The sequence below is a fragment of the Rhyacophila brunnea genome, unplaced genomic scaffold (assembly GCF_057557595.1).
Source record: "Rhyacophila brunnea isolate RB1 unplaced genomic scaffold, BYU_Rbru_1.0 scaffold_16, whole genome shotgun sequence".
Taxonomy (NCBI): domain Eukaryota; kingdom Metazoa; phylum Arthropoda; class Insecta; order Trichoptera; family Rhyacophilidae; genus Rhyacophila; species Rhyacophila brunnea.
In genome coordinates, this window is record NW_028232816.1 from 18103850 (window position 1) to 18127591 (window position 23742).

Consider the following 23742-nt stretch of genomic DNA (forward strand, 5'->3'; position numbering starts at 1 on the left):
TATCACAATAGATCAAGAAAGCGTCTATCGTTTAGAATATTAATGAAGAGTGCGTACCTCGTGGTCGTTATTCTGATGACATGACATTTAAATAAAAAAGCTCTTTTTAAGTAGATTCTTAAGCGAGGACATAATTACTAAAATTAAGATGCAGTTTAAAGGGTTGAAATGTCTTGATTTCAAACGCTGCGCAATCTCACCCCCTCGATCTTTAGTTAGCTAAATGTGCGTACAAAGTATAGCGAAGCGGCATAAGTAAACGACAAAAATACAGCAACTTTATAGTAATAAACAATTAAGCTTATAACTAATGGGACTATTGTAAGAACGATGCTACATACCTGTATGAATATATTTTAATATACACATAAAAACGTCACATTTTTATGATAAATTAAAATATCAAATAAAAGACCTCTGAGTACAAAATATTTAACGTATTTTCTCTGATTTAATTTAGTATCTACTAAAAGTATTATATCGTCACCAATCTAAACTACATCATTTCGGGATATAGCAATTTGAAAACATAATATGAATAATAGATAACAGATGTTTATCCAGATGATATTAATATTTAACTCTGCGTATTGGACGATATATTATTTTTTACACGAATAATAATACTATTTATTATATTACTATTAATATTTACTATCTTATGATTTTTATGGGTTGTTTTTATTTATAATAATTACAACAAACGTTATTTATAACAATCAGCAACACTCTCGTTTTTCTTCATCGCTTCGCTTTGCTGTATATGTACCGTAAGCTGGCTGAACAGTGGCATTTATTTTTATATCCCTCTAAGGGAGAGAGATGAAGCTTCCAGAGGGATGGAAGGATTTGCCAGCGCCTACCGCCGTTAATGCGTCGCTTTTCTTCTCTTTGATGCCCTAATTTCAGTGGCAGCGATCTTACGCCGAAGTAAATGCTTAAAATGCCTTATTGAAGATTTACTTTCAAAATTCATCAAAGCTTAGAAATGACAATTTTATTTTACCAAATAAATAAAAGCCAAAATACAAAAATAGCTCTACTAAATTCTAGAAGGAGGAAAAAGAATGATAAATAGTCAAATTTAAATTATTTCAATACTGATCATAATATGAATGATTCTTTTTTCCGCTTCCCAGACGGAACATAATATGGAAATCACACGTCACCTCTTTCAGCATTTTAATACTTTATTACGTCATTGAACACCAATTATTATTTTTAATTTGTTATATAATTATGTATTGCAATTACATAATATATGTTCTATCATTCCTACTTGTGTATGCATGGGTACCGTGTAGTTTAAGAAAATGTATTTTTATTAAAATCTTGCTGCACAAAGTAATACTTCGGTGATGTTTGAGTATAACTTAACTGCTTGGTGATTTTATGTTATGAGTATAAATTAACTCACTATTAGTATTATGGTACATTTGGTAATAACCTGATATCTGTTTTTTATTTAAAAATGCTTAAAACTCTACCCTGGTATCTAGTATATTATTATGATGATAATTCGTAAACAATCACAGCGGTTAGTTTGGTCAAAACGTCAGGAAAAACCTTTTTATATTTTGATCACTGATACGTTATTTTTCCTAATTAGGTACATAGTGGAATAATTTAATTATATTTTTTATCATATTTTTACTCATTTAATTATTTCAAAATTGATCATCAATATTAGACAAAAAGAATTTAACCGAGATTTATGGGGACAATTTAAAGTTTAAATTGCTCTCGGCTTATACCTAGTTATTCTAGTATAGTTTAGCGGTAGAAAACATAGTGGACGTAACTTTAGCACGTACGGCAAATATGTTGGCATACAAAAAATGCATATACGTGGAAACATCATGGAAAATAAGCCCGTGTCCCGGATTCCAGTTAAACTTTTAGAGTAGACAACTTTCCGGTATTTTACGGGGCATGTACTATAATTATATATTTTTTTAAATAGGTACCTAGCTCAAAAACATACGTAGCTCTTGGTAAAAATGGAGAAAACTGATAAGAAACTGAAAAGAAAATCAATCTGACAAAAAGCAGCCTAGATAAAAAATACGTAAAAAAAATAAATGAAAATCATAATACTTTGGATGAAAAAGCTAATGACATTAAAAAAAATATTTGGAATTGATAGCTTAAAAATATATATTTTGTGCATTGAACATTCAAAATAATGTTTCTATTGTAGTATAATGAGCATAATTGTTGTACAATTTTGTTTGACTAGTACATATTTTAATTAAAGACACGAGCATTTTTAATGTGTCCTTTACCGGCGCCACTGCATAGAACCATTCTTTACTGTCCACGCATTCAGTTTTTATAGCCTAAAACAGTAAAACAGTCTCACAATGAAACTGGGTTCAATTTGTAGGGAAGGACAAATAACTTTGTATGGGTTTTTTGTTTAAACTTCATTACATATGCAGGTGCTTTGCGGTTAAACCGAAAATTAGAACACAGAGTACATTGATCCATACTTAATTTAATACTGACCCATTTGAATAATAAAATGAATCATCACAGGTGATAAAGGAGCCACACGTTAAATCCCATTAACAATAATACATTATACGCATTATAACGTGGTATTTAATTTGTTAGGTAATAAAACATACCTTTTCATTCCTTTTTCCAAATTTAAATTCAAATTCACTAACCGAAAATGTTCTTTTATCATTAAATTTACTACTGTTAGGAGTTACATTGTAGATATCGAAACATTATCTTCTTCCGGTATGTTATATGATTTACTATCACTCTTATAACACATAATTGTAATTATCGCAGTTCAATTATAAAGGTAATTAATTTATACATAATGCATGAATTATTATGGCTTACTAATTGAAGTATAATAATTATAGTAATGCAGACAGGTCCAACGAACACATTGATTGCTATAGACTTGTCGATAACAAGATGGACTTTAGTCGATTACCATGGTCCGTGGAAATTTAAAAAGCGCATACATTATACACATTTCATTGATTTTTTAATGGAAAGTATTGACCAATCCTATTTTTATTTCAGCTTTCGTGAAGCCCGCGAGATCTCGTTGTATCACTTGATCTGTATTTTATCTTAGGAGTGATAGAAAAAAGAAAAATGAATCCGTGTAGTAGTGTAGCCATGCAGTAGGAGAATAGCTGTTTGACGATGAGTGCTGAATGGGTATCCAAAATATTAACAAAGTTTATAATTTTCACAATTAATGGGAACTAAAGCATATTTTCTTTGTGTTGGTGAAAGACAAATAAAAGTGTTATTATATTATTAATACTATCGACTGAAGGATTAAATTTGAATTTAATTTCTAATGTATTTAAGTTTTGTACTATTCCATTTAAGTCGTTTTTTTGCGTTCCGGGTTTCGCCTTTCGGCATCTTCATATGCCGTGTACACTCACCAAAGGTTACCAAAAGTATTATTGTTTAATTTGTAACGCCAAAGTGTTCTCAGCTAAACCTTATACGTTAGTTCAAGTTACAGAATTTAAATGGAAGAGAATGGTCACTACTAGATAGTAGACCACAGACCAACTGAAGTTGGACTTGCCAGCAGTAGCGGATGCATTTTCTGAAAATATTTATTTCACAAAAAAACTATAATCATATATCAACATTTTGTTAGAAATTAAACGCACATAGTTATTACATATACAAACCAAAGGATGAATAATTGAACGTGGATTGATAAAACTCCTACCGTTTTAATTGAGCGACTACTTAGTTAGACGAATTGAAGTACTACTTTGGGCCCACTAGTAACATGTAATGATAACAATACATTTTATCTGAGTGGTCTAATCTTTAAGCTACCTGTCGAATCACATATGACGAGTTATGTCTACTCGAATGTCAATGTCTAGCCATCCACCCACGGTGACCTAGTTGGTGGAGCATTCGTTTCTGAAACCGTGGGTAGCGAATTATTTTTGTTTTATCCATTACAAGGATCTAATAGCTTCCTCGTATAAAGTTTGTTATTGACCTTTCACATATAAAGGCTCATTATACTTTGCCATGGAGCAAAGATGTACAATTAAATATAGATACGTATTAATCTTTGTATGAAGCAAAATATAGTTTAGTTAGATAATAATATTGTTTTGTTATGTGTAAACAATACAATTATTATTTCACATTGGTGAATAGCTTAATTTAACAAAGCCATATAATAAATAATGAAATATAGTAAGTATTACAGTTTAGCTAAGTTAAACATTTAATATAGGTACGTACCTATTATACTTTTTATCTCCTGTTTTTTTTTCAAAAATATATTATCAAGATTTTCTTTTCAAATGCGGTAAAAATATAAAATGTATTTTTAAGACCTAAAGTTTTATGAGATAATTAAAAAAGTATTACAATGGAAAGATTATAATTATTTTTCTTTATTTCAAATTAAGTTTTTAATTCAGAAATGAAAAAAGAATACACTTTATTCCCGTGACACCTTTAAAATCTAGTCTTAATTTATAAAATCATAAAAGACATTTCAGTAATTTTGTAGTAGGTACGTCAAATAATAATTATTTCAATAGAGTACTAAACTAATATTCTTTAAAAGCAACGTTAATAATTTTATTAATATTTCTTACAGTATTAGTCAAGTTTACAATTAGGTTACCAATGGAAAAATATACTTTGTATAAGTATATAATTACTATCTTTCCATCTATAAAAATAGGTGTGTATTTAACCAAACTTATAGAATTTATAAATAATGCACTTTTTCTTAAATGTTGGTGGATTTATAATATTAATTTTCTGTAATGTAAGTATGTATGTAATTTTTTTAATTTTGTGTTAATTCAAAATTATTTATTTACATATAGTAATCATTACAAATTAAAGATTCGTGTCGTGGAAAAACAGAGAAATATTATTAAAACAGTGTTAAAAAACAGAAGTAATATTAATAATCGAGAAAATATAAAAGTGATGAAGTAGGTACATGGAAGTACATCAAATGAGTTTAGCACAACCTATTTAAAGAATTTATAAAACAACGTCCACATATAAATATTTATCCTCACGTAGGTAGAATATATCAATATCCGAAGCGATTTGGTTTAATTAACAATGGCAGGTTAGTTCTGCACCTACCTTGGGAGAACAGACAACTAATTTTCCCGATTTCTTAGATAGTTATCAGGGACACGTCTAAAAAGGTACATAGTAAAAAATATATCTTTTTTGAATTTGAGACTACAGTATGTCAGAATATCTAGGAAAAAGTGAGTTGGATAAAGCTTCGGATAGTATCCATACATATACAAGCGTATAGGAGCGTCAAGATTTTTTTTCTGAACCCCTCTATCATATGACTGTACTCCAATTCATGTGGTGCCCAATCAATAGATCCACTTTGAAGCCTACTTAGAAATAAGGAATTATACAGATTTTTGAATAGGTACCGAATATCCGAAAAAAACACGGAAAGTGAAGCCTGAAATTTGTGGGACCTTTTTACAAAGCTAACTTTTATTCAGAAACCATTGTATTGTTAATTCAACTAGATATGAAGCCAAGCTATAATAGCATCCCTATTTATATACCTGTTAGTTATATTTTCGTCAATGCTCTGAACACAACTGCCATTTTACAATTAGGGTTATTTTGTTTAAAATCGGTTGATGCATAACTTATTATAAACTAGGTCATTTTTGGGAGCCATTATAGTTGAATCATCTCAACTGATACGGTAAACTGAACCAACCCACAAAATCACCTTTCAACTGTTCCATAAGACTGCGGCACATGATTGCAGGATAGTTTCACCAAGTAGCAGGTGTGGTTTGTTCTCAAAGTTTATTGAACAAATACTTAGTCTAATGCAGAGGATTATGCATTCACAAGTTTACTTAGCTCACTAACATCGGCTAAGTCAGATTTTACATGGAAATACACAATTATCCGTATGATCGTACTCTGTGTGATGGTTTTTGTTTTATTTATAAGTAACTTAACTTCGACACGTGTTTCATTAATGCTTAAATGTATGTCATATAATAAATTGATCACATAATACATAATATATGTATGGAGATTGATTTCAAATGTTAGTTGTATTGAAACCGTGTAATAGAGCTTTATTCAAATCTTCTTCAAATCAGTAATCGGCCTACATATTAAATTTTGGTATTGATTATCGATTTTTGATTTTTGATTGATGTGTGTTATTGATTATAGTTTGTTTTTGTCCCTTATAAAATAACATAACAGTTAATGCAAGATCAGAGTATAGGTTGATTGAAAATGTATTAATTTAATTATGCCATTAGAATGGTTATAAAACGGATTGTCCTTTTGAAAAAATAGATGAAGTACTGGTAGAAGCACTGGTGTAATTAACTTCTTTTGGCGGTTAAAAAATATTATTTAATTGTACGATAAATACTTGTTTTAGTTGATTATTTATTGAGTTATAAAGAAAAAATATTATATAAAAAGCATCGTACACTTCACTCATAATTTTTCATTTAGACGAAAGAAGGGGGGCAAACTTTTTGGACGGAGGGCCAAATTCAAGAATTCAAAATGAGCGGCGGAAAAATAAACATTACAAAATAATTAATGAGAAGAATGAAACTGTTGTATATCTTTTAACATTTTTTTTAAAATTTAAGTGTTAATTTTGTAGTTGATATTCTCAAAACTGCTTGTAAATGGGCATCCGAGATATTTGATCGTAAAGTATTTTTATTGAGGTTCATGATCGAAAATGTTTGTTCACATATAGGTTGATAAAAAATAACGAACATTTTTCTTGCACAATCTTTAAGTTGGTCGAATTTGTCTGAATTAAGGGCATTATAAAATGTGGGTGTCACACTGCAGATCAATAATCTCAAGTTGTAGTTCTGTCGGTATACAATCAATATCTATTGAAAATGGATCGCGTACTATTGCTAAACAAATTTTAATCTAATGTCAATATTTTTTTAAAAATATATTAAAAAGTTATTCGTAATTAGAAGTACAATTATTAATGATAACGGGCCGCAAAAAATACAATGCTTACAGTATTGAATAGTTTTTGGGTTATTTATTTAAATAAAAGTAATTTATTAAAAGTCTTCTATGCATTTTTAATGTATTACTATTATTGTTTAATTCGATGAGTTTTTACTTTTATTACTCTCAAATTTGAAAAAAAAAGAAAAATCCAAACAGGTTGAAATATTTGGAATCATTATGCTAAGTTTTAAAGACTAAGGCGCGATGAAGAATAATCTGAATTAACTTTACAATAAACACCATCCGGAGTTGCTAATTTAAAATCTGTCAATACAAACCTTCATTCTGTGGAGGTTCATGATTTATGATCTTATTAGGATCGGACATGGTCAAAAAAATCGATTATTTGACCACTATTTTATTTTGGGCTATTCTCATAATAGTAGTTTTTTTAAAGATCTTCTCCTGCTATAAAAGTAATTAATTTTTTCAATAAATAAATTTATAAAATTATTATAAAAATATTGTATTTTCAAATGTAACTTGTCTTTTTTATTCGCAAAGTTAAACTATTTTTATTGGAATTAAAAATGTGAACACCTAATTTGAATGCACAATCATCGTAAAATAAACACCAAAATAGGTACTATATTAATAATTTAAAAATAAATAAAATTGTTTATTCTGGTATCTTTTCAAAAAAATTGCCCGTAATGTTTAACTGGGGTGATAAACATTTCATAGTTTTATAGTTCAGTTAGATAAAAAAAAAACATAAAATACATATGTAACAAATCGGTATTTTACGGTCGCAATCACATAATATTATTATTATAAATTGAACTATCACAGTCAAATATCCGGGCATTATTTTTGGCCCTAAAGTTGGGATCCAACCTATTGTAGGTAATAACTTTAAAAGACATACCGCAAAACGTTATCATAAATTTATAAGATTGTCATCTTGAGAGATTTGACGCGGTGAAGATTGACGATTTGACGATAATAATATTGTATTAGGACATATCCCCAGTAAAAGGTCTGTGGTTTTAAGACCGACAAAACTGCGAGTTTTGTCCGTTACGATTTACACACCTACCTTAACGTGATTGTCTAATAAAAATACTCGTTACTTATGAGCACGCGTGTGTTCCCCATAGTCTTTTATATCAACCCAAAACGAAAGGCATACACGAAAGAAACATTAAACAATTTTTGTGAAAGATAATTGGAGTACTTTTTGTAGAATTTTATTCTTCTTCCACGGCGCTACATCCCGGGGTGGGATTTGGCCTCCTCCACGACCGCTCTCCACTCACTCCGGTCTCTCGCCATACTTTTTCAGTTACCGGGTCTTCCTATATGAAGCCAGTCCACTTCTACGGCTTCAGCCCATCTCCTTCTTGGACGGCCTCTGGGTCTCTTCCGTTGGGGTAGCCACTTCGTCATGATCCTTGGCACTCTAACTTCAGGCATTCTCTCCACATGTCCCGCCCATCGTAGTCTTTGGGACTTACAGTTTTTTATGATTGTTTGCTGTTTAATCAGCTTTTCCAACTCGTGGTTCATTTTTATTCTGTAGTTCCCATTTTCCAACGTGGGTCCAAAGATTTTGCGGAGTATTTTGCGCTCGAAGACAGCTAATTCGTTTTCCTCGTTTTGAGTTAAGCACCAAGTCTCACAGCCATAAGTGACCACTGGCCTTATAATTGTTTTATAAATTAGAAGTTTACTTCTTCGGCCTAGAATTTTCGACCCCACCAGTCGCTTGCAGGCATGCCAGCATTTATTCCCGGAGATAAGGCGGATTTTTATCTCCACTGCTGTCTTATTTTGGGTATTTAGGCTGGATCTGAGATACGTGAAATTGTCCACGCCTTCATATGCATGCTGACCTATGTCTATATTCTGCAGCGGTACTTGATCGCGTGTTCTGACCATATACTTAGTTTTTGACTGGTTTATTTGCAACCCAGCGTTTTCTGCTTTTATTTTCATAGTGCCACCATGGTCGATCATCGTCTGTTTGGATCTGCTTGTAATTACTATGTTATCAGCATAAGCACACGTCTGCGTTGTACTGTTATCTACCCATCCTCTTATGTTAGTTTCACGAGCTATGGATTCCACCACAAGCATTTTATTACCACGTTTTTATTAGCTCGTATTCTTGTTTTCCGGTACAGATTTTTTTTTGTGTGTCCGGTACATTTTTTTTCTTGTTTGTCCAAGATTTGTATTAGACGTTTGAAGATTTTTTGAAGACATTTGAAACTTTTAGAATATATGAGAATACGACGACAATGCATTCTTTTAATACTTTTAGCCATTTTGCCCAACCAATTATTATTGTGGAAATATCAAATTACTACTAAATTCTCAGCGAAATTCTTCAGAATATATTTCATTTCCTTTGCTGACTTCACTCTCTTGCCGATCCTTTTTTATTATATTTCCCTTAATAAGGTTCGGTTAGTTTAGGCCACGTACAAGTATGTTTTTGAAACGTTATTGGAGGGGCTTTAATTTAAAAATACCCTAATAGCAAACAGCTGTAAAATCAGTGAGTGTATGTATAGTGATGCATTATGTAAGGTTTAAAAAAACTAATGTTACCGGAACTAATCCGACTGTAAATCTGTTATCAGTTTGCGTCCAACATTGCCGGGCAAAAGTGATCCGAATAAAAGGTAATGCCCCAGCAAACGGTAATCTCGCAGTATTGCAACGCGATAAAACTTAGCCTTTTTATTTATGGCGCGTCACCTAATTTTTTGGCATCGCAAAGGCCGTTCAGTTTTATTGTAAGCGAAATTTTTATTGCCCAAAAAAACAGATCCTCTTTTTTTACGGTGATGAAAGATGATCTCAGCGTTATTTTCTGATACTTTTCATTAGTTTATAATATTAGTTTCTTCACAAAGCTTACAAAAAGAGCTTTCATAAAACTACCACCCTAACTATACATAAGTAGTATTCTATATCGACTGTATTTAAGCAAAAGGTCACAGCTCACAAACAATTTAACGTCGTTTCATGATTTTTTTTGATAGTCTAAATTTAACTAAAATAACAATATATTTTTTTTATCCAAATGAACACATCCCTTTCTCTGGTAGATATATTACCTTGTAACAAAATTTAAACGAAAAAATCATTTATTAATTGTTTGATGGCTAGATAAGAACTGTAGAGACGATTTAAACACGAGATAGATACCTACCTATCAAAAAAAAAATGCTAAAAACTTTTCCGCACAAAAATGCTTCACCCTCGCAGAAAAAGTAATTATCATTCATAGTAATTATAATTTTCAGTCATATTTGGAAATTTGTACGTATTCAGTTGGCTATATGTATCAAATTTCACCGTGAGCTGTTGTGTCGAAAATAGATGACCGTATAGCATTGAGATCTAAATTTATGTATAAAATAAAGTACATTAAAAATATGTAAAAAAAAAACAAACAAAATACACGAAAATACAGAAGTAATGATGTAAGTAAGTTAATTAGAAATAAAATCAGATCGTATATTTATATTAATTACAAAAGTAATTTACAAGTAGGTGTAAGTATCAAGTTGTACTAGTCAAATATATATCTGATAATTATGACAGCATTATTAATTATTATTAGCTGATATTTGAAACTAATCAATTTCAAATTATTATTTTTCTCATTGAATGTAATAAAATTGGAGCATTAGGTACTGTATGCAAAGCTCTACCAACAGCTTTTTTTAATTTTAATTCTACTCATACATAGCCAGCTCTTTCCGGTACAATATTATTTACTTAAGCAAAGCAGATTTTTACCTAACAGTGAATTGATTGCTGACAATGAATTGACCTAATAAAATGAACCTAATATATTATAAAATGATATGTTTTTAAAAAATTCTGTATCCATATAAATTAAACTTGATCTTTACCATTTACGACGATCCAATAAAACTCATCATTAACCCATGCCTTCCCACTCCTGGGTTACCACACCATCGTGATTTTTTTCTCACTATTTGATAATTGATAATTAAATCTTATTTAAATTGTTCTACTTTACCTAACGTACAAAAACGCCAACTAAAAAAATGAGAGTTAAAACTTTTGCCTAAACAACGTCAATATATTGTTTACAGTGGTATTTAATCAAAGAAGCTTAGCTTTATTTTTTATACTTATATTTTTAAGTTTATTTTTTTGCTTAAAACTAAAAAATATTTCTTTCTTCTTTTCGATAGCTAGTTTTGAATTTTTTTATTTAATTTTCAACTTAAATGTTATTACTTTTCAAGTAAAATTTTTTATCGTTAGTAAAAAGTTTCTAAAGATTTTTAGTCGAAAAAATAATAATTAATTTGTTGGAAAAATTGGTAGGCACCTTCTATTTGGTGTAGTTTAAAATATAAAACGTAGTCGGTACTCCTAATTAATCGAAATATAAATACAATAAGTAATTTATTATGATAATAATAGTAACAGAAATTTTCCTACCGGTTATTCTCATGAAAAATTTTGTCACAATATTGGCACATAAATGAATGAAATATTGCAATAAGTATATTATAATAATAATACAGCCAATTTCATATTTTAATTGGCTGTATAAGTAAGCTTTATATAGTTAATTTCGATGACGGTTATGTTTCGGATACTTGATATTCTTACACCATACCAACACTGAAAAATACAGGGTAACCTCAATTTTATAAGACAACTGGGTTTTCTTTCCACCTTTTCTGCAAACCCACACAAAATCAAAACGTCATCAAAATTACGCGTTTAAACAAAAATACGTTTTCGCAATTTACCACGTTTGCATAATATGGTATTATGTAAGCATAATATAATGTTACAAGGATGAAAATGGAAGAAACTTTTTAATAATAAATACATACCAATATTGAATTTATTTCTTGATGTGCGTAACTTTTGTTTCGAATTTGAAATTTTGTTATACTGGCACACATTCTCATTTCAAGAATTTGCGATTATTTTGAAAATGGAGTAAGTCGTTCTTTTGATAACTTTTGTGAATGAATTAACATACTTGCTTTCTGGTTTCTTAAAAAGAAAAAAATGGCAATACCAATAATAAATACATACGTTGAACTGCTTTAGAAATATTGTAGATACTTTATTGCCAAAAAATATGACTACAATTTATATATAATAAATGATAAAAGTTCCATATTATGGAACTTTTTGATTTAGCCTTTGGCTGTCATTTTTTTTAATATGAATAATTTTGAAAAATGGAATACTATTCTTTAAAACTGCTACACAAAAATTCTACCATTCAATTTTATGACATATCATGATCAAAAAACTTGGACTATAAATAGAAAAAGCAGAAGAATTTGAAATCGCGTGAAGCATGGCCAAGTTGGTAAACTCCACAAATATTAACATCGCTCAGTTTCCTTTCCGTTTTCTTATTCACACTATATGGCAGCCATTTGTGTTCATTATGATTACTTATTCGAGTACTAGTTATGAACGGTTTTATATAAATTGTATACAATTTTTCAACTCATAGTGACGATTGTCTTTTCATACGCCTTGAAAATTTGTAAATAAATATTATAACAGTGGTGTGAACTTCTCTGCAAATGAACTCGTAAGGCAAAGTCACAAAACATGTTTTATATATAAATATACAAAATATGGGTAGTTAATTTTTGTACAAAATGGCAGACTAAAACTCTATTACTAATCGATACATATTTTGTGATTTGAATTATATTTATTTTATTTTCTGATTCATGAAATAGATATCTATAGCGTCTCTTCCACCCTTTTTACCTTTTTACTTTCAAGGTTCTTCTCGCAATCAACGCTAAAATTCTAAAACTTTGGTCCTTTAAATTTTAATAACAATTATTAAAAACTCAGAAGTTTGTGAAGATATTTTTAATTATTTTATGAAGTTTTTAACCACTGTAGATTTTTATTACATAATAATTTCTTATTAATAGATATAATTTCTATTTTTTATTTTATAGATTATAATAATAAACTATGAAAAACTAATATCTTAGGGTGTAATGAAGTAATAACTTAATGTATTTTATTGTATGTTAATTAAATAAAATGCTTATTTAGTCAAACTGATTCCACTTTTCTTAGAATTGACCAGTTTCATCCATTTGATGGGTTTTCAATAGACTTCTGAATTGGATTCAATCCTAATATCCAATTATTTAATAAAAGTAGAATTAGTGCTTTAAAAATTCAGTTTTATTTATATTAATAATATAGTAATAACTATTAAAGGTATTTTTCTTTGAATTCTTAGTAAATACTTAACTAACAACCAATATGTAATATGTATAAAGTATGTATTGTTTTAATGAAAATAATACGTTTTGCTGTTTTTAACCGTATTTTCCCACCATCTGAAGGATGCTGGAATCATCTTAAAGTCATTTCGGACTGTTGCTTAATCTTCATGAATTTCACATCCATGCTCTCTGATTTTATTAAGTAGTCACACTGTTAATAAGAATGTTTATAATAATAATTGGTGTTATGTGCATAAAATGAAATTTATTATAAAATCGTAATATTTAATTATATCATTATAATCATTATAAGAACTTCAAAAGCGGGCTGGCATTTTCATTTTATTTTAAAAATAAACTATTTAGTTCTGAAATGAAAGAAAACTATTTTTTTCTTCCGTTACCAATTTTAACCAAACAGAAAAAAAAACACACATCACTCTCTCTTTATTAGTCTACAAACTTTGGTGTAAGCACATTTTATGATTATATTATATTAAAGCTATTTTATTATTAAGATTGGGGTCAATGGCTTCATTTAAATGTTATTAAACTTAATATGTTTACAATATTTTAACCATGGGAATATGAATATAAACATAACATGTTGTATAAAGATTATTTTACTAACTTGCAATAAGGGTAAAATTCATAGTTTCAAAAAGGTTGAAGGCTGAAAGTCCGAAAGCATAAGGGACTGATTTGTATGCAAATTCGCTGGAATATTTCGTTTCACATTTTCTAAAAGTAATTAAGTGTCGTAATGGTGATTGCTTAGCTGAAGCTTTGAGAATATCACAGCCATAAGAAAAATATTAAACAAAGAATTATTATAAACATTTTCCGTGCAAAATTTAATGGCGATTCTACAACTTGTTGTGATAATGTTGCTGATATGTTTTGTTATCTGAAGCCAACTATAAATAAAACCTGTTCTTCAATAATGATCCATGATAAATTATGGTAGCTTTGAACTTAATATGCAACATGGCCAACATCACATTGCCTCTGTTTTGGGATATTTATTTTTTTGTTCTAGCAACATTAAGTCACTTGTTTTTGATCCATTATGTTGGCCTCTCTACAATAAAGAATTTTGCATCTGTCAAAATGGAGGATCACACGGGAGGTTATGTTAACCCTGCGGATGCAAAAAAATTTCGCAGAGAAAAAATCACATGGAAAATTGGAAGAGAAATAAAAATAAGAGATTAATAAATTCAGGGGAGGCCTTTTAATTATAAATAATTTCTTCTCAACAAAATAGTTTTATTTGATTATCTCAAAATGCCCAAATATGTAAAACAGATCATTATTGAGAGGGAAGCTTCAAATCTGCAATGCTAAATTGCTTACAGCATTAGCCTTAGTCATAATTTTTAACAGTCTAACTTTCAATTTTTTCGAGATCGTCCTCAATAAATGTTTTTTTTATAAACATATATGGAAATAAATTTAATTTCAACTTGCAAACTTTTAATCAAAAAATAGCATTATCTTTTTAGAATTCACTGTAATACATACTGTAAATTTATAATTAATGATTTATTCGACATTATAATTACAGCATACAACACGAAATGAAAAATTGACCATTATTTACTCAATCTATTCCAGTATGCAATAAAAAAAATGTTGTAGTTAATCGTGGTATCATCATATTATCAAATACTTATAATTACTGTTTAAATAATGAACATAGCCATCTCCATCTATACAGAATGTAATACAATAATGACAACAATTAATATTGTGATGTAACTTTTTGAGTTTAGTCAAAGTTTAAATGAAATGCAAAATATCGCAGGCCAAATAATATCTATTCAAAAATATCGCCTAGAAGTTTTCATTGATTTTTTTAAGTATCGTAGAACACAATAGCGAAGGTTTACAAGGAATTAAAAAAAAAACGATAAATAGTCGTATGTTTTGTATTTACTATATACCTATTGAAATGTTATTACTTGTAATTCACTTAGAATTGGGTATACTAATATTATGTACATCAACTATTGTAATTTTATACTATTTATATTGTTATTTTTTGCTATTATATTATGAAATTCAAATAGGGAAACTTTTTAATAAACATTTTTGTTCGAACACAAAAGTAGCGATGGAAAACGCCGATTAGTTTGAATTTAGTAGAGAAAATATTTAGGTCAGGCTGTATTTTGTGAGGCCCAAATGTCGTTTGTTCAATGCGTGCGTGCTGTCTGTGCTCCTGTAGGGCTGTGAGACGTGGCATCTTACTAAGCTTCAAAGTTCTCGGCTTTCTATGAATCTTAGGGGTAGATTGGTACGACCACGTTACAAATATTTGAGTTCGTTAACGGACACGGTATTCCACGGTGATTGAATTAATCATGAAGTGATGCTTCACGTGGCTTAGACGTGTGTTCCGAGTGCGACACTCCGTACCACTGTGGCACAACCTCAAGGATTCAGTCACCGTGCCGGTTATCCATAACCCTGCAGCGATGCTACAAGAGCAACTTACGCGCTGTAGACATGGTGGGAAAATTGGCGATGGAGAGAAGTGGTGTAAACATGTGCTTGCTCAATGTTACAATGCTGGAACGTGATAGGGCGAAGTAGTAGTAATATAATAGATAACAATATAATTATTATTTTTTTAGGTTTTTGAAAAATTTCTTTAATATTTCTGAAACACCGTGCTTATAAGTAAAGATATCGAATTGAATAGAAATGAAAAATGTTACCGTCCAATTAAAATATTCAAATAATTTTGAATACGTTTTCGAACAATAGATAAAATAATACATCCGCGAACAAAAGAGACTTATCGGTTTAAATGTAGGCTTTTCAAATATTGTTTCCAGAGACGTTTTGTTTTATGAAATGAATTTGAACATCGGCTCTGTGTGTTTTATTCTTCGGAGGAGAGGACGCACATAAATAAAATACTTACGCTATAAGAGCATTTTCCGCATTAGTTACAAAGAAATTGTAATCGAAAACATAAACAAACAATTAGATCTTGAGATCATTATGAATGAGAAGGCTACATTTTTATTTTAAAACTTTTTTATTAGATTCAAACATTGTTTACTTACTAATTATCTACATTAAAAATGGAAGAAAACCGATAAAGTTAAATGTAAACATAATATCCAAAACGTATCCGATATTCATAAATAGTAATAACACTATACAACAACTTAATCTGTTACTAAAAGACATAGAGGTGATAAGCGAATATGTTTGTTTTGGTCAAGATGCGAAATTGATATCAAAATTTAAAAAAAATAACAATAATGTATTCATATTTTTACTTTAATAATTATTAATAATCATTTAAAAAACGTTTATTTTATTAAATCCACGATATTCGAGATAATCATATTTACAGTGTAGCTGTCAGTATATTATTGATCATTATATCTATTTTTAATGTATTAAATTATTCGACCGCAATAATAAATTCCCAGCGGCTCATATACTGGTAAACAACTGTTTACCTGAGTCAGCAGATTGATTGGCGATATTAAATACGGTATCGCAATGAAAAATTAGTCGAATATGCATTCCCAAAGTTTCATATTATAGTATGACTGTAATAATAAATAAAATTCATAGCTACTCGTATTTAAACCGCTGACTCGTTCAATATAATTATATACTAGAATATATTGTTTAGGTCTTACTTTTGACTGTATAAATTACGAATAATGATTTATCAAAATGTTACTCGAATCTAAGTACCTGGCTCGTAACTATCTCAGTACATAATATTATGTACTATTTATACTATCGTACCGACCGTTACGCTGCAAATAAAACTTTATCCTGGATACATCTTTGACTTTTTCATCACCATCACCATCCTCAACACCATAACCTACGATGCATCGACGACTCCCAAAGTGTTAACACACACATCATACACAAAAACTAACAGTAAGTTGTTTCGGGATTTCAATAAAATTTAAATAAATAATTTAAATGAAACTACGTCACTGTTATGTGGAGAATAGAATATAGATTTATAATTCCTACATTAAGTTTTACCTCAGCTGCATTGTAGGGATATTATATAATATCACTAGCAAAAACTGCTCCGTACAAATCAATCAACTCATTGGCTGCATACCGTTTAATACCAATGCGCCGACCAATGGACGGTTCTGAATGCTAAACATACTATCAGAAATGAAAGCTAAAGCCTATTGTTTATTTGTTAAATTAACGACCCATACAACACACTCTCTTTCTGTCATATTTTAGAAGTATTGAACGTTTAGTTTAAGTTTTTTTTAAATGAACCCGAAACAGCTGTAATTACAATTTATATTGTACAACAGGTATTGTAGAATTAGCAAAAAAATGTTTTTATAAACATTATTTTTTTCCACATAAATGTTAATTTATTTACCAATAGAAAAAATAATCCTTCTACAGTGAGGTATTAATGTTCAGTAATCAATAATACTACATCGGTAATTTACAAAAATAAAGAACGTGAAAAATTATATCTATATTTGGGCATATATAAGCCAATTATACTTGACGATAAAGTAACCAGAAACTAACCGATTATATGCCTTCAGCGAGTGATCAACAGGCCGCCCATACGAATTTCGCGAGTTATCTCGCACAACTTTAAACTCTTATTACAAGCTACTTTCGATAGATTTGCATATTCTAAAAAATTAAATACACAGTGACTTATGTTTGAATAATTATTATAAAATACTAACCCACAAATTGTTGGTATTACACCGATTGTAGTAAGAGCTTCGCTCTACATTCAACGTGCGTCATTAGAGTCTGCGGCCTGTCAGATACCACCATAGCAATATCGTGAGGCATAGAAAAGATTAAGGTCGGGGTAGATTCTAATTGATGGTAAATGGCATTTATTTATTTTGACGTATCTAATTGAGGGTAAAAATTAAATTTAAATAAATTCTGCTATGAATAGCAAAGTAGCAAATATTTAACTATGTGATACTGAAGAAATATAGAGCAGTGCATAATTTCGTTAAAAACTTCTAAGAATATTTTTGAAAATCTGGTAGACTAATAATAATTGTTATTATTCGATGGAAATAACCTTAGGTGACAAGTATGAATAGAAGCGAATGCCATAATAGTAAGCCTATATTATTCATATATGGAGAGTGAAAAATCAGTGTCATGTTTTGGAATATTTTTTTTCCTTGAACTGTAAAGAAAATCGATTATTTTTCTACATAATAACATAAGAGTGTAGTGAAGTGTGGCAATTCATGGTTTTAGCTGACTACATATACATATCGTCACCTCAATACTACAACTACATAACTCTGATTTGGTCATTGTTGGGAAAATTAAATTGGGAACAATTAAACAATGTTCAATTGAATGAAAAAATATTGTAGGTATTTTATTTTATTGTATTTATTTCATGCATCTATGGTTATAAAGTTATCTAATATTTTCTAATACAAATTGAATACAGCTGTTCCCATTACTTTTACTTACCTAGTTGTATCATTTCGTAGAGAAGGGAATGTAGAATCGTATTTAATAGCTACCTATCTCAAAAACAGTGAAAACCAAGTTATCTAGTTGTAGTATTGAGGTGACGATATTTTTTTTTACAATTCTATCAAAGTTCACTGCACACAAAAAAAATCTGGGTCGAAATCCGCAGGTATTAAAACGTATGAGAGCCACCTTCCCAATCTTCATTAAAACATAATTTTCAAAAAAAAAATGTTTTCGCCCGTTAAACAATTAGGCATCGAGTGTCACATGATTAAATAAAGGGACCTTTTTTGTATGGGGCGAAAATTTAATAAACCCGCTTACCCGGTGGCGGTTTTGTCCCATCCTTCCTTCCCTGAGGCAGGTTTACATCTCGACCCCCAACGGGCAAAACCTTTTTATTTTAAATTCGTCAGTTTGTTATCCATCTATTTTTTCGCTCAACTGAAAACTAATATTTGCCAGAAGGAAACGGATCGGAAACAGGTTAGACTAGTTTTTAACTTCCCTTATCCCATTATTATTAATCAACACAAAAATATACTCATTGCAAAGGTAATGCAGTTTAAAAGTTCATTACTGCGATTGTTAAGTATTATATAATGTAAAAGTAATATGTTCAATAAAGTATAAAGTATTCTTAAATCTTATGTATTACGAAACTATACTCAAAGTATAGAACATCCGGAATTCAAAGACTACAAAACGATAGATTTAAAATGTGCTGAAGATTCCTTGGCAAAAATTTGAATCAACGCATATATTTAAAGGTATTTTGGTAATCATTATATTCAAGAGATATGAACATTATTTAAAGTTTTTCATACATTATAATTTCTTTCATTTTATATTCCTCTGATAATCGGTAACCTTGGCAATGGAATAACAAAATTGTATGAAATCATTATTCGACATAAAAAATGTATCGATTTGAATTACCCATTCAGAATTCACCGATAGCATCTTTTATAACCAAATAACGATGCATGATAATATTCTCGAAATTGCAAGAATCTAATCCCATTCTAAGAAAAAAAAACTAGAAAAGCTACTTCAACTAATATAATAATAGTTAAGCGATTTTTTGGTATAGAGAAAGTAATTAGTATTCATAATAATATGATATTTTGTACGATCTGATTGTTATTTGTGCTGATGATGTATGTCAAAATATTATCATACATTCTAGGAGTTAATCAAGATCTACAAGATGAAAACCTTTCAATAAAGCTGAGTACAAACGCCAGTTAATTATAAATATTAACATTTAAGTACACATATCATAAAATTTAGTCTTAGAATGATTCAGACACCGCATATAAATCATAATGTTAGTATCATTAATACCTTGATTTAATTACGTATTTTTTATTCTACGAATAATTCACAAGATTTATACGATAGTTAATTAAATATTATTAGGAATTTTGGAGAAATTCCAGACACTGTGTAATAACCAAGTTAATACAAAACTACAAAAGCCAGTTGCCAAAATAAGTGAAATTTGTAAAACGTTTCATGTGCTTACTTTTATTAAATTTCGTCGTAATTAAGGTAAGACGCAGGTGGCAAAATTGTTAAAGCACATTAGCCAAAACCCAATGGATGCAGGTTTGAGTCTTATGTACAGGTGTTTCAAAATTATATATATACCTTGATTTAAAATTAAAGAAGATGGTCGTTCAGAAAAACGAAATTTAAAATAACACATCAATTTGTTACGAATTTCCCCGATGATTAGTACTTTTCGGTAGCTTAATCGATGTGCCTCATCGTCCTAATTGCGATGAATATGGGTTCAAGTCTCATTCGGTACAAATAATATTTTATAATATTGAGGTGTTTTGAAATATGTAATTTCTATAAATAATTCAATACTTTTAAATATTTTGAATCATAAGTACACCTAATCGAAAAAAAATATCTGTATTTTGAAAAAAAGAAGATATCGTCGCTTCTGCAAGTAATATAGTTAAGTATTATAATATAAGCAACGATAAACTGTTTATACATACGGTGTTGATAGTGGTGTAACAACCAAAACCAATAAAAACCCTAAATTCGTGTTATCAGTATAAATACTACAATTTACAAAATTACAGGTGGCAGTGCCATCTGTCAATACTCTTGGGTGTGGCGTTATGCTAGTATGTACTGTTCTGTAAGCATCTGTCAAACTATTATGAGAGTATCCTATCATTTTCATTTCTTTCACGACCCGTTGAAAAGAAACAGCATATTATTTTTCAAATTTAGAATTTGCGTAAACGTTTCCGTTTTCTCTTATACTACCCCTTTCAATACGTCTCATCATTGTCTTGCTCTCTCCTACACATTTACATAATGTTTTTCAGCATGCGTTACAGACAGACAGGTCAACCAACACAAATATATTTTGTAATTCATTATACTATTGTATTATTCAAATATCTGTAGTATATATTGTACCTATGTTAATAATAATAATGTTATTCAGTCATTAAAATAAATAATAAATATATTATCTACGAAAATAATAATAATTGTATTAACAACTCTATATCTAGTCGGAGCTTTTTTCCATTATGAACAACACTGATAATATCCGGTGGGAATTTTGACCATTCCAAAAAGAAGCTTTCTCTCAGGTTGTTTAGGATAAAAGATTCTTCACCATACGTACATAACGTATAAGATCAATGTCTTTGATGTACACATACGTGAAAAAAATAATAATATGTAAGACCCAGCATTCGAGCTCGCGACCCATGGTAACAGAATCGGACACACTGTCATTAAGCCACGATGGGTCATAATACTTCTAATGAACAAATATAATGTATTACTATGTTGCATGCAAAATAAATTATGACGAGAAATGAAAGAAGTATTTATAATATATAAATTATGTATGCATGAATTAAAGGTAAATTACTATCCAATCGGAGTTTAGAGGCCTACACAGAGTGGAGATTATTTTGATAGATTTTTTACTCATTTCATCTCTACCAAAATATTCGGTTTTTACACTGTATCAAACACACATTGAAAAAACAATATTTAGGCTTCGTAAAAAAAACGTTCTAGAAAATACTGCCATCATGAATGTAAATAATTATTATGGAATGCATAAATAATTCAATTGTATAATATTTATAAAGGTATTTAAAAATGCTACTTTATCATGTTTTCCAATATTTTAGGACAAATTTATTAACAGAAAAATAAAAAATTAATAAGTTTTTTACTATTAATTTTATTTAATTTATGTTTGGTGACCCGGGTTTTACCATTTGGCATCTTCATGTAGTATAAAACACATTCTTATATGTGTAAATATACAACGGTCAAAGATAAATACATTTTTTTTAAATTACGTCCATGGTCTGAATCCAAACACATACTTATTAAAAAACATATATTATTTTTACCCGGGATTCGAATCTTAGACTCGTGATTTTGACGAGTGGAGACGTTACCGCTCAGCCATTCTAACCGATATAGATTACACTAACTATCGTTAATAAAATACCGTTCAAAAGTTAGGTCGAGGGTATTACATTGTTAATATTGTAATAATTAAAATATTAGTTAGATATATAAAGCATTTATTTAATAATGCTTATATGCCGTATATAAAGTTTATAAAATTACATAAATAAGCTTCCAAATATGTACTTAATATATGGGTAGTAAACTGCACATATGTGGCTAAATTAACAAAAATAATCGAATAATATAGTGTAAACAGTCGATATTTTTAAATTAGTAATATTATTACGGATAATTGCAACATTGTTGATTTTTAATATTTTTTTTTATATAAATAATGACAATGTTAATTTTGGAAATATCTTAGACCATTGTAATATATTTAAGATAAAAATTCACTTATATGTTTTAATAATATTATATTCACCGATATTTCTTATGTTTATTACCCACTACATTGTAATTTTGAAAAATGACGTTAAATGATTTTCCGTATTTCAGCGTATACAATAATGTGTGTATAATAAGTATTTTACATTAAACAAAATAATAAACACAAGAAAAACACACGTCAACTGTTATAAAAGGATTTCATAATTACCGATTAAAACGAGAGTCCAGATTTTCTTTGCACAAAATCGTCCTCAACTGAGCACACAACACTTGATCGTACCAAAAATACTGTCCGCCACATGCTAATCATCCGTCATGCACAAAATAAATGGCATATTAAAGTTCCCATAGAAAGCGGTAGTACACTAACTACCCAATCAAGTGATCAATCAGTCCGAATAGTGTTACACAAATCGAGCGGTCAAAAAACGGTCAACTCAATCAGTGATAACAGATCGACCAACCCTCCGTCGCTAGACTATACTGATTTCGATTATAATTCAACTATCCACCAACCAAGATTAATTTTTATCATATCAAATACAGAAATAGAGAGCATATTTTATTTTACGATATTAAAAGCTAGTTCTGATTTATATAATACGATTGAGATTAATTCTAAAATCAAATATATTTATAATAATTTACGTATTGTTTATTAGTAATGATAATATTGTAGAGCTTTCACTGTGTTTTCCGGTATACATATTGAGCTTTATCAGTATGTGACGTTAGGTTATATGACACTGTACAGGTGAAAAGTACTGTGTGATTGGTTTGTTAGTTCCGGCGTTGTTAGCTAGGTGGTGCTTTGCCAACGTCGGGGCGAGGACTGTCCCGGACGGCAATACCAGGGGGCGGCGCTTGCGCAGAGAGACGCCTTCCTCTCGGCGTCGTTTCCCCACCCCCCTGCTTCGGAGCTTTCGCGAGGCGCGTACTTTCTAGAGTGCGTAGTGTCAAACGAAATATGTATAAATCGAATATCGTCTAGCTAGGCCATGGTTTCCCATTTCGTGGAATATAATACAACACGTCGCGAAAAAAATATTTATATTATTATATTTAAGCATACTTACTACTTCATATTCTAATATAGTGTAATTTTATATTTAAGAACCTA

The 23742-nt window shown here is 29.7% G+C and overlaps 1 protein-coding gene across 1 annotated transcript in view; it reads right to left on the reverse strand.

Annotated features, from left to right (window-relative positions):
* Positions 1–23199, reverse strand: part of LOC147074486 (zwei Ig domain protein zig-8-like) — a 132011-nt gene extending 108812 nt beyond the window's left edge. The window contains exon 1 of the mRNA XM_085943459.1: positions 22831–23199. The gene's annotated coding sequence lies outside the window, so the exon portion shown is untranslated. The remainder of the gene's footprint in view (positions 1–22830) is intronic.
* Between the last annotated feature and the right edge of the window lie 543 nt (positions 23200–23742).